General features: G+C 31.9%; 1 long non-coding RNA gene across 1 annotated transcript in view; it reads left to right on the top strand.

Annotated features, from left to right (window-relative positions):
• The window catches only part of LOC125922763 (uncharacterized), a 42,839-nt gene that overhangs the window by 16,914 nt on the left and 8,508 nt on the right, over positions 1-17,417 (top strand). Inside the window, exons 4-5 of the long non-coding RNA XR_007457772.1 lie at positions 14,833-14,887; positions 15,778-15,849. This is a non-coding gene — a long non-coding RNA (uncharacterized LOC125922763). The remainder of the gene's footprint in view (positions 1-14,832; positions 14,888-15,777; positions 15,850-17,417) is intronic.

The following is a 17,417-nucleotide window of genomic DNA, read 5'->3' as shown; positions in this document are numbered from 1 at the left end:
CCTCTCTCTGCTTCTCCTCCACTCACACTCTATCTCAAAAATAAATAAAAACATTAAAAAAATAAAGTAAAATACATTTAAAGAAAAAGAAACTAGAAAAAAAAACATCATTTCTTCTGAAGGACTTTTTGTTCTTTGTTGAAATGAATTTATTGTTCTTTCAATAGCCCTTGAAGAAGTTTTTGCTTTGCATCCTCTGTATTTAAAAAAATCTGGAAATATGAGATACCTTTTTAAACTCCATTGAATACACTGATTCAATTTAATCACCATTGAATTTTAATACATCGTCTTGATACTGAGTAAATACTGATAAATTATGCTAACTTCAAAATATATGATGGTAATTATGTACGTGAAGAATGGAAAATTATTAAACTTTTCTCAAAATTTCTTGATTACTTTCAGCTTATTCAATGAGAACTGGAACACTCTATTGATTAAATTACTCTTACTAGTCACCCAAAACACATGAGGAAAACATGCAGTTGATTTTATTTAACACTGCATAGTCTGTGAATATCTCAACTGTGAATCTAGAAATTTTAAGTTGCGAGCATTTTCTTTCAGAAGCAAAGATACTTTACTTTTCAAGAAGCATACATTTTAATTACCACTGGATTCCTGTATTGTATTTGACTTATGCTTTTCTCCTTTAATCAACTAGTACTGTATCTATTTCATAGGAATTTGACTGACATTTAAGGAAAACTCTCTTCCCCGCATGTTAGCAACACACATTGGTGGACGACTAATACTTTAGTTATGAAAATTTAATACTAATTTGTATATTTACCTTGAGCATTAAGTATCTCTTATAATATTTGCTTAATATTATTGTAAAAAGATAAATGAGTCCCAGTTTGCCCTCCAGGAGTCTACAGGAATTATAATGAAATAGACCTCAGCCTGTTCTCTTGGAAAGAAGTCGCAAAAAGGGAAAGGAATTGTGGCAGAGCCATCTTTATTTCCAGAAAATGAAACATAGTAAACACTCATTAAATATTTAGTGAATGAGTTTCTAAAGGATAAGCATAATAACATAATATAGGTATAATGCCCAAAAATGTATTTAGTACAGTTGGTATATAAGATTAATTAGTGTTCATGGTTATTAAAGTTATTAACTACTGTTATTAATTAATAGTCCAATATAGGGTTATTGACTCCACCTAAGGTGATACTGAGCGATCTTGAAAAGTTAGTATTCGTTCACATATAGAATCTAGAACACTATCCAAGAGAAGTATAGCATGAGTTACATACTATGCAGTTTAAACCCTTATATTAAACACACTAAAAACTTTAAAATAAACAACTAAAATTAATTCTGATAACATTTTATCTGTATATATCCAAAATAATAATATTTTCATATCCAGTTACCATGAATCATTTTCAATTAGGTATTTACTCTTTTATTGTTTCTGTACTAAGTCTTCAATCCAGGGTGTATATGATACTAATGGTACATCCCAATTTGGATGCAAAATTTTTAGCAGAACTCTTTTCTCTTTCTTTAGAGGTCAAATTTTTCCAGGGAATAAAATAGAATCACATACCCAAGTTTCTCCAACCACACTTAAAAGTTTTTAAATTGCTGGATAAATGAGTCTGTAAATGTAAATTTTAATTAATTAAAATAAATAAAATTACAAACACAGTTCCTCTTCTGCCCTAGACACACTTGAATCTCATATGTGGCTAGTGACCATCATATACTGGACAGTGCAGGTCTAGAGAAGATTCATGATAAACTAAAAACGGTTTAAAAGAATGTGGCTCAAGTAAACTATCTTTATTTCACACTAAATATTAAAATGATTCTAATTTAATCCTGTCAAAATGACAGTACTCTCCATATTGATCTACAGATTCAACACAACCACTATCAAAATCCCAAAAGAATTTTTGTAGATATTGACAAGCTGATACTAACATTTATATGAAAATTGAGGGGACCCAGAATTGCAAAATTCTGCCCCCAAAAGAAGTAAAAATTGGAGGAATCATACTTCTTTGACTTCAAATTTAGTACAAAGCTATGTCACTGGTCAAGACATAGTGATAGCAGGAGTAGATAGATATATCAATGAAATAGAATTCAGATTCCAGAATAAAACTCTTACATTTATGGTTAATTAATTTTCAATAACATATTAAGACAATTCAATGAGGTAAGAAGAATCTTTTTAACCAATGATGCTGGAAAAACTGGATACTCACCTGCAAAGGAGTGAAGTTAGAGTCACATTTAAAGATTACATAAAATTAACTCAAAATGGATCATTGATCCAAATGCAAGAGATAAAAAATACGACTTAGAAGATATATCTTAGAAGAAATATTCTCAGAAAAATATTTCCTAGAAGAAAGTTTATGAGGAAACTTTGTGACTTTGAGTTAGGCACTGGCTTCCTTCTTTCTTTCTTTCTCTCTTTCTTTCTGTTTCTTTCTTTCTTTCTTTCTTTTAATCTTATTTATTTATTTATTTATTTATTTATTTATTTTTGAGAGAGAGAGAGAGAGAGAAAGAAAGAGAAAGAAAGGGAAAGGAGAAGGGGCAGAGAGAGAGGAAGAGAGAGAGAGAACCCCAAGCAGGTTGTATGCTGTCAGCACAGAGCCTGACATGGGGTTTGAACCCACAAATTGTGACATCATGAACTTGCCAAAATCAAGGGTCAGATGCTTAACTGATTGAGCCACCTAGGAGCCCTAGCACTTGATCCTTAAAGAAGACATCAGAAGCACAAAAGGCAAAAGACAAAAAAAAAAAAAATAAGATAAATTTGACTGCACTGAAATAATAAAAACAAATTCTGTGCTGCAAGCAATACTATCATGAAAATCAAAAGAAAACCAACAGAATGCAACAAATATTTGCAAACCATATATCTGATGAAAGACTTATATTTAGAATACAAAGTACTCGTAAGTCAATAATAAAAACAAACAACCCAATAAAAACAGAGACAAATCACATAAGTGGTCTTTTGCCCAAAGTAGATAAATGGTGAATAACCACATCATTAATCATTAAGAATTGTTTGTGTACAGGCTTTGTGTAAATATAATTTTCTCAATTAATGTGGGATTAAATAAGTAATTACCTAGTTACATGGGTGTAAGATTAAATCATATGGTAGATATATATTTAACTTTATTATGCAGTACAAAACTAGTTTCCAAAATGACTGTACCATTTTATGAGAATTCCCATTACTCTTCATGTTTGCCAACACTTGCTATTGACATATATTTTAAATATAGCAATATGTATGAAGTGATACTTTTTGTGGTTTTAATTCATATTTCCCTAATGACAAAATAATGTTCAATACATGTCCACATGTTTATTTGCCATTTCTTTATCTTTGGTGAAATGTCTACTTAGATCTTTGCTCACATTTAATTGGGCATGAATGAATCTTAAATTATTTTCTCTACAGGTTGAATGGAACTAAAACCACTACATGATAAACTCACATATGACAACTAGAAGTGTAGTGTAGTATATTCTGTAACATGGAATTTGGTATATGTAACAAAACTATGTATTAATTTACCCCTTGAAAGAGTAATCTTTCTTCTAGAAGTAAACTCTGGAGATATACTCTATTGAACACACACATCCACATGTATCATCAATGAAAGTATTACTTGTAATAATTGAATATTGGTAACAATCTTAGATACTCATTTATGGAAACTTTGCTATTTAAGCTGTGAAACACCTATATAATAGAGAAATATACAGTTATAAAAAACAATGAGAAATATGATGTGATATCAAGGATATACGGGTAAGAAAAAGTAACAAGATGGTTAGTATAAAAATGTATACATAATATGTGATACAAAACCTGTTGTTTAAGAAAGGGGAGAAAATAAGAATACATTTGCTTATTTTCAAGAGTAAGCATAGGAAAGATAAATCAGAATCAAATGGAAATACTTAGCCATATAGGGTGAGTGAGGATAGGCTAGGAATGATGGAGATATCTATAATTTCAATGTAGTTTTAGTTACATGTACTTTTGTTTTGATCATAATCTTATACTACATATAAGACATAAAATAAAGTTAAATTAAATATAAATAAAAATAAAATTAATAAAATTAAATAAAATTGTGATAAACTCTAAAACTGGATAAACTGTAAAATTGAGGAAAAAATGAGTTTCCCTAAAACTGGATAAACTGTAAAATTGAGGAAAAAATGAGTTTCCCTTTTTATCAAATTAATAATGTAACTACACAGAAAAATATATACAACTCAAGTAAAATTTGAATACATAGTCTTCCAGGATATACATAGTGTGAATCTATCTTATGGAAAAATATATATATATAATATAAAATATTTTGCATGTTAACAGCTTTTTCTTTGTCATGGCATTACTATAGTGTTTTGAAATTTTGTGTTGTTGTAGGATAAAACAAATGAGTAAATATATTGATATTTTGGGGAACCAAGTTTCTTATTCTGAGAAAATAAAGTTACAATAATGGATATGAGGAACACAAGGAAGAATACTGTGATTTTTTATATTTGAATTGGAAATAGTGGTATGAATTCTCCATATTTTAAAAGTATATATTTCTAGCTTTGTCCTCTGAAGGGACTTGAAGTTATAATACTCTAATAGCATATATAACCTATATGTTTGTTATCTGTAATTCTTGACTAAAAGAAATCAGGACACTTTGAATATATGGCAAATTCCATGTCAGGCGCAGGGAAAATATAAGATGGCCGTGGCCTACCTTGTTCTGTCAGAAAGCAAAGACGTGTTAGAAGACTACAGAAAACATATAAACAATACAGGAAAATGCTTGAACTGGTTCCCAATTTTGAGGATTTTGACCATTAAAAAAAGGGCCATGTGGATAATAATATATTAAAGAAAAAGCCCATGAATTCACAGTGACACTTGAAAATTGGGAAGAGAGGGAACTCTTCATAGAAGGGTGTTAGCTACTAAATGTAGAAGACAGAATGTAATTAGAAAATCATCATTGTAAATTTTCAAAATTATTACTCCTTCAAATACTTCATGTAACAAAGAGAATACAAAGACAACTTTTTGATAGAGAGCTCTGGGGGAGACCACTCTAAACAAATATTCAAATTCAACATTACCAATAATAAGATAAAATGACACAGTATGCCTCCTGATGTGATACTTTGAAAAGTAAATAATGTTAGGGGAGAAAAATGTTTAACCTGAACATAATCATGAGCAAAGATTTACTCAGCTTCAGATCGTGACATTCTACAGAACTGGTCCCTTAAAATATCAATATCATTAAAGACACACACATATATAAGCACACAGTGAGACATTTCAAGCATTTCTATATTAAAGAATATGAAAAAGACATGACAAATAAACACAATGGCTTAATAGGTGGATCCTGAATGTAGAAAATAAAAACCATGTATATTGACCTAGTTTTTTAGGACCAGGAGTTTTTAGGATGATTAGAGTAAATTTAGTAAAGATTTGTGCAAGGTCAAGGATTATGACATGTAAGCATAATTTAAAATAATACAAAATACATCATTTAAGTACATCTTAATAAGTAGATGATGATGTTTCTAAAGAGGTTCAGGAAATAGATCAGTGGATTGCTATTTACTTCCCTCTCAGTAGCATGCATCTATTTATTGGAAACAAAATAAAATTGCCTATATTGAAGTTTCCATAACTGACTATATTTATTTCCAAATAGCTTATGAGTGCTAGTAAAGTTTAACAACACATAGCTAGATTTATCTGCTTTTTTATGAATTAGTCAAGATGTGGGAATTTCTAGACTCAATCCCTTTTAGGGAAAATGAAAATGAAAGTAAATGCTCCAAAGGGAAACAAATAAATTAATGGAAATCAGAAAAAACAAAAAACAAAAACACAATTTACTTTTATATTAAATAATGAGAATAGTATATATTACATAACAGAACTTTTTTCCCCTTTAAATGAATATACTTTAATACAGAAAACACAGTATATTCATCTTGACTAATATTACATTCTATAATCTTTAGAGAAAATGACGAGGGGTAACGTGCCAGGTACTGGCAATAAATTTAAAGGATTTAGCCATGTTACTTTACATTAATAAACTAAAACAATATTTCTCAGAATAAATATTTTTATTTATTGCTCTCAATTCCAATATGTATGTTAAAAACAAAAGGCAAAAAACTGAGGATCATAAATAGAGAAAGCTAAAATGGGATCTCGGCTATGTTGAAATACATACAAATAAGATTAAATAAGAATGGGAAGTAAAGCTCTTATTTTCAAATATGCCATATTTTGTTTCTCAAAAACTTCTATGTAATGCAAAATAGTGCCAAGAGCAATATAAATAAAAATTGAATCTAATATCGAAAATACCAATTTAATGCAATATTGTATAGTATTTGTGTATAAAGATTTTAAATCAGATGAAGATTCAATAAATGGTAATTCTCACTTAGAATATTGGAAAGAAATAGTTTACGTATATTTAATGTTACATAAGAATGTATGAAAGTATACGCATGTGCACCTGTGTGATTTTAGGACGCTTTATTTTCAAATGACCTAAGCTAGGACCTACGAATATCCTTCTTAAAATGTCTGTCCCTCTTCTCCCTGGAGAATTGCTCTCATAAACTTTATCAACTGCTCTGTAATGTCTTCTATGATGCATTCAAAAAGATTAAAAAAATTGATTACTCTCGCTACTAAAGTCTCATATTTTAACATATTTTTATTATCATTTAATATTATGTTGTTCATTTCAGCTACGTGTCCAGGAGAGAAATTTATAGACTGGCATTTAAAAAGGATAATTTAGGGGCGCCTGGGTGGCTCAGTCGGTTAAGCATCCGACTTTGGCTCAGGTCACGATCTCACGGTCCGTGAGTTCGAGCCCCGCGTCTGGCTCTGGGCTGATGGCTCAGAGCCTGGAGCCTGCTTCAGATTCTGTCTCTCCCTCTCTCTCTGCCCCTCCCCCATTCATGCTCTGTCCCTCTCTGTCTCAAAAATAAATAAACGTTAAAAAAATTTTTAAAAAAATTAAAAAAAGGAAAATTTACTGAAAATAAACACAATTGTGATAAGGTAATATTTACAAGTAAATCATCAAGCCAAATACTCTTACTTCTGGGCAGATCATTAATCAGGGTCCTCAATCCAGTGTCAGTCACACATTCTACTGGGTTGTAGTCACTTTATTTCCTGAAGATACAATCACCTCTGATTAGCTTGGTCAGGGCCAATAGCTCCTAGATACAATACTTTTCAAATTATTTACAGAATACCACAAAGAAACTAATTTAAAGCATTTCTTTCAGTTCTATGTTGCTTTCTGTGCTTCCATCATGCATTACAAAATTTCTCAAAGATCCACGGTAACCCATACTGGACCTTAATCAGCAAAGGTAGGTATATAGATAGAGAGTTCCATGGCCCAAAATTGTTAGATTATAGTATAAGAGTAGAGTTTGTTTCCATGTATATGTGGTTTGTATGCACACACAGAAGTGTGCTTGAATGGACATGTGTTAAGCACTAAGCAGGCCTTTGTTAAAAGCAAGTGACGCTTTTTACATGTTTTATACTTTTCTTCCTCATAATAGTATAGATGTTAAAAAAGTAGAAATCATATGGGGGCGCTTGGCTGGCTCAGTCAGAAGACTTTGCTACTCTTGACCTCTGCATCGTGAGTTTGAGCCTCATGTTGTGTGTAAAGTTTAGTTAAAAATAAAAACTTTAAAAAGTAAAAATAATATATCCTTCTTTTTATATCCATTGCTCATTATAGTGAGAAGTATATAAAACTGGTGAATAAATGAATAATATATTTCAACATTATTAACCATTATAATTAATTGAGAAATAAAAATAAGTAAAATAGTTCTAAAGATAGATAACTAATAATATTGTGATATATTTCATTAAAGAGAGACACAACCTGAAGATATTATTTATTTTAAACTCTCCGCTAAGAAATTTGTCAATCTAATGAATATTTATTGCTAACAAGATACCAGAGATCATCTACTTTAAAAACAAAACAGTATTTCAAGTGAAGATACTGACACTCAGAATATTTAAGAAAGTGCTTAAACATACATGGGTAAAAAATTGCCAAATCAGAATTGCCACATAGGTCTTCTATCTCTGCAACCCTTAACTTCAAGATAAAATATCTCAAGGTCTTAGATGGTTAAAATGAATGCATTAGAAAACAATCACTAAATGTAGATACACTATTGATAGGAATAAACATTAATTGCTAAGAATAAAAGCAATTAACAATTAGCATATCAATCATAACAAAATTAAAAGTCAAATTTATATAATAGGGACAAAGATACAAATACCACAATAATATCCAAGGACTACATAAAAATAAGTCAGTTAATTCTTTTTCAGTTTACTCTTTAAGAAGAAAGGAAATTATTTAGTGGGTTTTTGGCAGCATGGGGTAAAATTTCAACATACTTAAAATAAATAACGACCCAAACACTGAAACTAAAAGATTCAGTTACCTAGAAAAGTACACTTAATTTGAATAGCTCATTTTACATTGGAAATGCGTAGCATGGCAAGTTAATTTATCTTCCAAAATGACACTTTCATGAAAGTGAAGGGGGACTCTGAATAACTGTACAGGGAGAAGAGGCATAAACCAAGCCTATCCCAGGCCAACCATGGCAAACATTCATGCCAGGAATAAATACACAGTTTCTATGTATTTTAGAGATGCATATTTGTGCATAACATCTCTACGTAGCACAAAGCCTATACTACTACCTTCTAGACATCAGAAGTGAGTAAAATAAAATACGTATTTTGTTAATAAAACTGTAGCCAAGTACCCAGTGCAAGTTGTTTGAACCCAATCTTAGCAAATACAGGGCACCAGTGAGGATATTTCAAAAAAAGAGAACAGCGTGTAAAATGTATCATGGAAATGAGAATTACATGGCATATATGTGAATAGGGCAAGTCCTAGAATAGATGATATGTAAGCAAAGAACATGCAAAATTATTTCATAAGAGAAAACTTTGAGATTACAACTATGACCTGAAATCCTTTGTATTTGACACTGTAGGTTGGAGCTCTAGAATACACCATCAGGGCTCTGTTATAGAAGATTACTCTTGAATTATTTTCAAGGGTAGTTCTGAGGGGTTGTTTTGTTTTGTTTTGTTTCGTTATGAGAAAGGCTACTGAACTGAGATTAAATTGAAATACAGACAACTTACATTAGGGTACTGGTCAAGTGGATGGAGATATAAGACATTATGCATGGAATAGATGGTCCCAAGCAAGAGGTTAAATGAAAAATGAGTATGGCCTGGAGAGGAATAAACACTCAGGAGTCAAAAACAACAGTGGGATACGACTGTGTTATTAATAGATACAGGAAACACACGGTAAAACAGGTTTCAAAAGTAGGATGAGTTGAGGTTGAATATTTAGGTTAATGTCACACAAACTACATGTTTTGTAAGTCATAATGAACTTCAGTCTATTTTATCAATAAAAAAAAATTAGAATCAAGACAAAATTGACAGGATAAAGTTGTGTATGTAGTCATTAACTAACTTTGTTCATCAAAGATAGATATTCATTGTAATATTCCAGAGTAGAAGATAAAGCAGTATTTGAAGTCCTTAAAATACAGAATCAAATTTTAGTAAGGATAAAATAAGGCAAATCTATTAGTGAAATTAATCCTTTTTAGTATAATCTTAAAACATGTTGTTTTTGAATTGTTCATGCTTCAGATGTATATTAACTTTATTACTTTGATTCTTTCAAGGGAAATTTTCTTCTAATAATCACTTCCAATGTAAAGAAATTTAAATAATTGTTCTTCAAAGCAATTAAATCTGCCAAGATTGCATATCACACACACTTTTATTAGTCACACTGCAATTGTTGAGAATGTGCTGAGACCCAGGCAGGTTAAATTCAAGGAAAAGACAATCAGTCCTTCAAAACTTGATTAAAAGTGCAAAAAGTTTTATTTCATGCTTTTAAGAGCTTGTAGGAATGAGTTTGTTCTGATCTACTAGTCTGAAAACAACATAAAGGCCCAGAAAGGAAGGTTTGCCATATACATTATAATTTTTTTTTATGTTTATTTTTTGACAGAGAGAGACAGAGTACAAGTGGGGGCGGGGCAGAGAGAGAGAGGGATACACAGAATCTGAAGCAGGTTCCAGGATCTGAGCTGTTAGCACAGAGCCTGATGCGGGGCTCAAACTCACAAACCATGAGATCATGACCTGAGCCGAAGTCAGACACTTAACCGACTGAGCCACCAGGCACCCCTGGAATGTATATTTTAAAAATAGCGGGGCGCCTGGGTGGCTCAGTCGGTTAAGCTCCAACTTCAGCTCAGGTCACGATCTCGCGGTCAGCGAGTTCGAGCCCCGCGTCGGGCTCTGGGCTGATGGCTCAGAGCCTGGAGCCTGCTTCCGATTCTGTGTCTCCCTCTCTCGCTGCCCCTCCCCCGTTCATGCTCTGTCTCTCTCTGTCTCAAAAATAAAATAAATGTTAAAAAAAAAAATTTTTAAATAGAAACCAACAGTATCATTAGTTTATAGACTTTTACAAAAACCGATAATATAAAATGAAAAGATCTCTTTTCCAATTTATCTTGTTGCTCCTCATTTTATTGGATATTGTTAAATTTTTAATAACTGGAAAAATTGCCACAATAATATACACTGTTCAATTACAAGAAATTCCTCCAATTTACTTTAAAATCCGCAAAAATACATGACAATTTTCATATTTTATGGCCTTTATTATTTCTTAGACAGTTTAAACTTAATACCATTTACCCAGTTTTCTTTTGATCGAGAAAGCTTTTCTCTATATTTTTTATAATAATTTACACTAGTTCCATTAGTTTTCTACAGTTTTAATATTTTGCTAGATATTATTTATTAACTAGGTTAGGCAAAACAGAAAAGCAGAGAAAGAAAATCTATTTTTAAAAACTTTAGTGCAATTATTTTTAATAGATAAATTAATTGTCACATATCCAATGGTATTTCCACAACCATGCTTCTCTTTGCTTTATTGAAGTCTTTACTATACCTGAATATTCCTTTTTTTTTTTTAATTTTTTTTTCAACATTTTTTATTTATTTTTGGGACAGAGAGAGACAGAGCATGAACGGGGGAAGAGCAGAGAGAGAGGGAGACACAGAATCGGAAACAGGCTCCAGGCTCCGAGCCATCAGCCCAGAGCCTGACGCGGGGCTCGAACTCACGGACCGTGAGATCGTGACCTGAGCTGAAGTCGGACGCTTAACCGACTGCGCCACCCAGGCGCCCCCTGAATATTCCTTTTTACTGATATATTCAGGACTCCAGTTTTCCTCATGCCTCTCCATGTTCCCTTCCAGTGACATCTCTATCTCTTACACCTCCAAAATGGATTACACGTTTTGTATATCTATCATGTTTATTGTATGCCTCCTATGTCTATTATTAAATTTATTAATAGGTGAGTATATCTTAAAATATCTACATCCTCATTCTTCTTTTGCCTAATGAGCACCTAACATACACACAAAAGCTTTCTACTTAGTTTATTTGGCTGTCCAAATGTGCCTAAAACCAAAGGCTAAAACTGTTCTTATTCTTTAACCATAGTTATGCCCGTGTGTTTAACCGTTTATTCCCCAAACTGAAGAATCACCTTTGAATTCTCTTTCCCACTACTCTAACATATGCAGTCTTGTATCAAAATCTGAAAGTTCTGCTCTTCCAATATCACTCACATTTGTCACTCCCTTTCCAGTCTAACTCAGTTTTGAAGGCATTAAGCTCTTCATATATGCATAATTATAGTACTATCCTAAGTGTTTTATTGGAGTCCATTCTAATTTATCACAAATAACACTACTGGATCAGTCTTCATTAAATAATATTTTCATTACAATTACTACTCATCTCGATGTGATCAGTTTTCAGTTATCGTGGACTATCAGAAATCCAGTACTTAAAATGATCCAGTATTTACCACAATTTTATCTCAAACTTTCTGTCTCACTATACTTTATAACCAACTGTTTTTGAACATCACCCTTCTGAAACTGCCTTTAAAATGCTACTTACTTTCTCCTCATCATGTCTCATCAATGTAATTTTTGTACAAGTGGCAATCTAAAAGTGATCTGTGACAGTAAATGTTTTGACATTTAAAATGTTTATTTATGTATTTATTAAAATCTATATAAACTAACACATTAAACTATGATTTCACAGATAATATATTAGATTACATATTACATAATATCCATAGATTACTGGATTACAGTTCAATTCTCTGATAAAATCCCAAACCCAGTAAAAAAGCATTGGCAGTATTCACATTCTAGATGTTTTAGTGTCTTCCTTTGTATTCTTTTAATGGAAGTTCAGCAACAATAATTGTATTCTTATCTAGATTAAGACTTTTTCTATAACCGCATGCATAGAAATAGGAATAAAATTATTCTTTTTCTGTTTAACATCTCCTTATTTTGCAAACGATAACTCTGTTCCTGCTTTCATCATGTTACCACTTGAATAAATTCCTAAGATATATACATGATGACAGAATTTCCTTCACTTTTTAACAGTATCCAATCCAGAACTGGTTCTTAATTATGGAATCCTCCCGAGTGCAGCAAAAGCTCGAGTTCCGGCAAAAGGCCTGGTGTTAGGCAGAATGATGACCCCCTCCAAGAGGTCCAATAACTAATCCCTGGAATATATACACATATTACTTCACATGGCAAAAGAGACTTTGTAGATGTGCTTAAATTAAAGATTTGATATGAAAAGGTGACTTTGGATTATACAGTGTTCTCCATGTAAGCACAAGGATGTTTATAAGCATGAGGGAGGAAGCAAGAGAGTTCGTGTCAGAGAAGATATGACTGCCGGCTTAGGAGACAGAGGAACGGTCTCAAGCCAAGGAATGTAGTTTACCAAAAAGAATGGAGAAGACAATCACATGAATGTTTCAAGAAGGAACACAGAGCTGCCAACACTTTTATCCCAGCCCAGTGAGGCCCATTCAGAATTCTAATCTATAGAAAGCAAAGGTAATACATTGCATTCTGTTAAGCCACCAAGATTGTGGTGATTTATTAACATAGAGTTTTTCTCTACTGCCCATTAACAAGATGCCGCCTTTATTCCCCTGCAGTGTATCATCCCTTACTGCAGTAAAATTATTAAACCTGGATTTTTTTGATCACACATATGTTCCTACTAAACATTTGTTGGTTAACTTCATGAAAAGTGGAGGTTACACTGGCCAAGATTCCCACGGCCATGGACAAAACCATGGACCCAACAATTCTGTGCCCATCTAAGATCTCTTGAGGCTACCTTACCTGAGGAACAAATTAAATTTTCATTTCATTCATTATACCTATATATATTTTAGGTTTAAAAAAATCTTGATTATTTAATTGTTGAAAGTTGTACAACATATAACTTGTGAACATAGATGCTTCTTTAAATATATTGTTACATAAAGAAGAATATCAATTTAGGAATAAACATTGTCAGAAACAGTAATAAATTAGAATAAATGTGTAAATCCAAGATCATAATGTATTATAATTTTTCTATACTGAATTAATTTATTGTTCAGCATTAATTTGGACATGACAGCTGATGTGTAGAACAAAGGCAAAAGAGAAAAATTAAATGTCTTACAACTCACAGCCCATTGTCAAATCCTTGAGACAGGCAGAGTGACCTTCTTCTAGGAACTCAACTGCCGCAATGTTAATAGTTTGCCTAGGCCAAAAGGCAACTTTAACTTATTATTAGCCCTACCTCCAAGATCCTGTAAGTTTCCTTTAATATATAAAAATTCTTTTGGAAACTTCCTTTGTCTCTATCCTTCAAGATATATGCTAGCAATCATCCTCCAAGCATATGGCCCACCAATATATATCTGAAGCGTCTCATGACTAAGGTTTTACTTGACAGTAGTAAATAACATTTTCCTAACAACACCCGGCCACTCAAGGTCCTGGAAACCTTGCTTCCAACTTCCTTGGAGACTTATGCTATCCCTACCCCCATCCACTTGAAAGAATAAAATCAGCCACTCCTCGCAACCCCAGCGCAGCTCTTTCTGCCCACAGGTCCTCTCCCCAAGCTTTAATAAAAAAAACCATCTCTTTGCACTGAAGACACCTCCAGGATTCTTTCTTGACCATTCACTCCTGACCCCAACATTTCCAATGAATAGCTATTTTAGACAGATATCAGTTTAAGTTTGGCAACTACTGTGGACAATCCTGTGTCTACATTTATATGGATTAATGTTCTTAAGTGAAAGTAAGATAGTTTGTTTCCGATTATCATAAATCTGTACTTATCCAAAATTAGTGATTAATCAGTATGTATTCTCTTTGCTTTAACTCTTGTACCTTTATGTTTATAAAAAAAGGGGGGGGATAACCAATGTTAAAGTCCATTTGGAAAAAAGGAAATTCATAATTCTAAAACAGAAATAAAAACACTGGTTATGCCCATACAATATGTTTCCTAATTATGGAACTATGGAAAAAATTCCATCACATGAATTTTTTCTCTTTATAAGAGAAAAAGGAGAATCATAAATGTTCTGGGCAGACATGGCCCAGAAGAAAATGTTTCTTGAAAGAACATATTTCTCCTATACTCTTTATCAGTCCAGATGAAAAAATATCATCTATTCATCCTTGAATGTATCTACAGAATGGTTATATCTTTGCATTAGAGTTTTTTTCTCTTACTTTTTTTTTCTTTCAGATGACAGCTTTGGGTATACATTCAAATGGAAATAGAAAAGCATTAAAAAGTGCAGGTAAGAATATTGCACAATATTCAGTGACTTTCTCTAAATGGAGTCAGCTCATTTTCATCAAATTTTAAAGGGAAATGATTGCATTTATACAGCAATGCTTTTTTTTTTTTCCTTAAAAAGATATACTGAATATGGAGAAGAGAGTATAAACAGGTAATCAGAAAATATCTGTTCAGAAAACTATTCTCAAATTATTAAGGAAAGTAATCTACTTGAAATAAAATACATACCACTCATGAACTAACAAGTGTTATCATTTAACTAAATTTGAGAGCACATCAATAATGTTTAAGTTAGTGAAAGTATTTTAAAACAAGGAAAGTGTGTATGGATGATGTTGCCTCACAAAATAATACAGACAAGTGTAGTATCTGTATTAAAAAATAAAAATAAAATAAAAACATATCCTTAAATATTCTTATTTAAGCACTACAAATATTCCAAAAATATTCCATCCCCTGCTCTTGATTCGTCATACTTAATAGTTTCTATACAAAAAGTCAATATTGAGACTGTTCTTTTCAGTGTACAAGAAGGACTAGTCCTGACTGAATCCTATTATGTATTTCTAATGATCAGTGGAGTATACTCATCATGGTCACAGTCAGATAATATAAAAGGATAGGAAAAAAGGAACTATATGGAGAAAATAATAAATACACATATTCTTACAGGTTTACATTCTATTCCTCTTTTCTAAATACCTTCTTTGTATACATTGTCTTATGCTACTTGAGATTCAGTTTCTTTTGTATTTTCATTTCAAACCTTGAATGCTGTCTGAAATTTATATATGTATGTATGTATGTATTTATTTATTTATTTATTTATTTTTTATGCATATATTCCTTAAATAGAAACTTTAGCGTCATCTGATCCTTTAATTTCAGCTTCTCTTTTATCATCACTGACTGTACTGAAGATCCTTTGTCTTCTGGCTTTACTAACCAACCATTGCAGGGGTGAGTGTAGATATAAACTAATCGTTACATCACTTGGATGAGACTATCTGAGGGCTAACATGGTGTAGTAGAGATATCGCAGTACTTGTAGTTGGACCACTCAAGTTTGTAACTTTTATACCTTTATTGTCACGTTCTAGCTACATTATTTGGACACGTCACTTAAGTTTCTTGAACCCCATTTGTGTAAACTGATAATAATGCTTAGACCAATGAGTTAGTGTGAATATTATAATTGATAATATTTATCTAAGGGGTTAGCACTGTGTTTCATTCATTGAATTTTTCATTGATTTATTAACTGCATAAACTACTGTGACACAGAATGCAAAATGTTATTTACTCAGGTTCCTTCATACACATTCAGGAGTTTTATATGATAAATAACAGAATTTTCTATCTTCTTTTTGTTGTTGCTGTTAGCACAATACAAGTAAGAATGCTATATAATCAAGATATATAAGCTTTATTTTTCTTTTTGTTTTTTTTTTATTTTTAAATGTTTGTTTATTTTTGAGAGAGAGAGGGACAGAGTGTGAATGGGGGAGGGGGCAGAGCTGCCCAGGCGCCTCGATAAGCTTTCTTTTTAAATGACTTTCTTGTTTTTCATTTCAAAAAAATCTTTTTTCTATAGTCATATTTGATAGAAACCAAAGCAGTGCTTAGGTCAAGGACTTTATTTTCTTGAAGTTTTCAGTGTTTTAAAACAGCAAACTCTTTCCTGTTTATTCTAGGTGGAATTGAGAACCAGATAACACATTCATAAGAAATACCATTACAATAAAAAAAATAACCTGGGATTCCTGGGTGGCTCAGTCAGTTAAATGTCCGACTCTGGATTTCAGCTCAGGTCATGATCTCATGGTTCATCAGATTGAGCCCCTTGTCAGCCTCTGCACTGTCAGCATGGAGCCTGCTTGGGATTCTCTCTTTCCTTCTCTCTCTGCCCTTACCCTGCTCTCTTTCTCTCAAGATAAATAAACATTAAAAATTATGTACTAAAAAAATTCTGAGTAGCATTAGAAAAAAATCCCTTGCCTATTGAAAAAGTAAATTTCCAAAACCGTCAAGCATACCGAGAATACCAGGCAATATAGTTATTTTGTCTTTAGAAATTACAATTTAAACAATAGAAATAAATCTAGCAATGTGAAAAAATATTTGTCATAAGACTAATATTAGCAGAAAAAATTGTTTAAAATGTCTCATCAGGAATATAAACTTCATTTAGCTTGAATGCTATGGCTGATGCTTAAAACAGACCATAGGAAAGCAGTTTGGAGCCTAATTTCAGAGAAATCTCAATCCATGGTAGCTGAGCAAAAGAAAAAATAAAAACCTTGTAAGAGTTTTCTCCTATTGTAAATTACCACACGTGGATATTTATTTACATCAAGTTTATAAGAGTTCTACTCAGTTGAAAAATTAACTTATGTTGGGCATAAAATATTCAATTTATTTAAAGAAGATATGTCAAAAAATAATTCTTGACCTAGATCCTAAGTTACAAATCTGTGATACTTCAACAAATTCATAACTTTTATACATTGAAAAAGAATTAATTCTAT

This window comes from Panthera uncia, chromosome B1 (assembly GCF_023721935.1).
Source record: "Panthera uncia isolate 11264 chromosome B1, Puncia_PCG_1.0, whole genome shotgun sequence".
Classification (NCBI taxonomy): domain Eukaryota; kingdom Metazoa; phylum Chordata; class Mammalia; order Carnivora; family Felidae; genus Panthera; species Panthera uncia.
The sequence above is the reverse complement of the archived record's forward strand: the minus strand, read 5'-3'. Positions and strand labels throughout refer to the sequence as shown.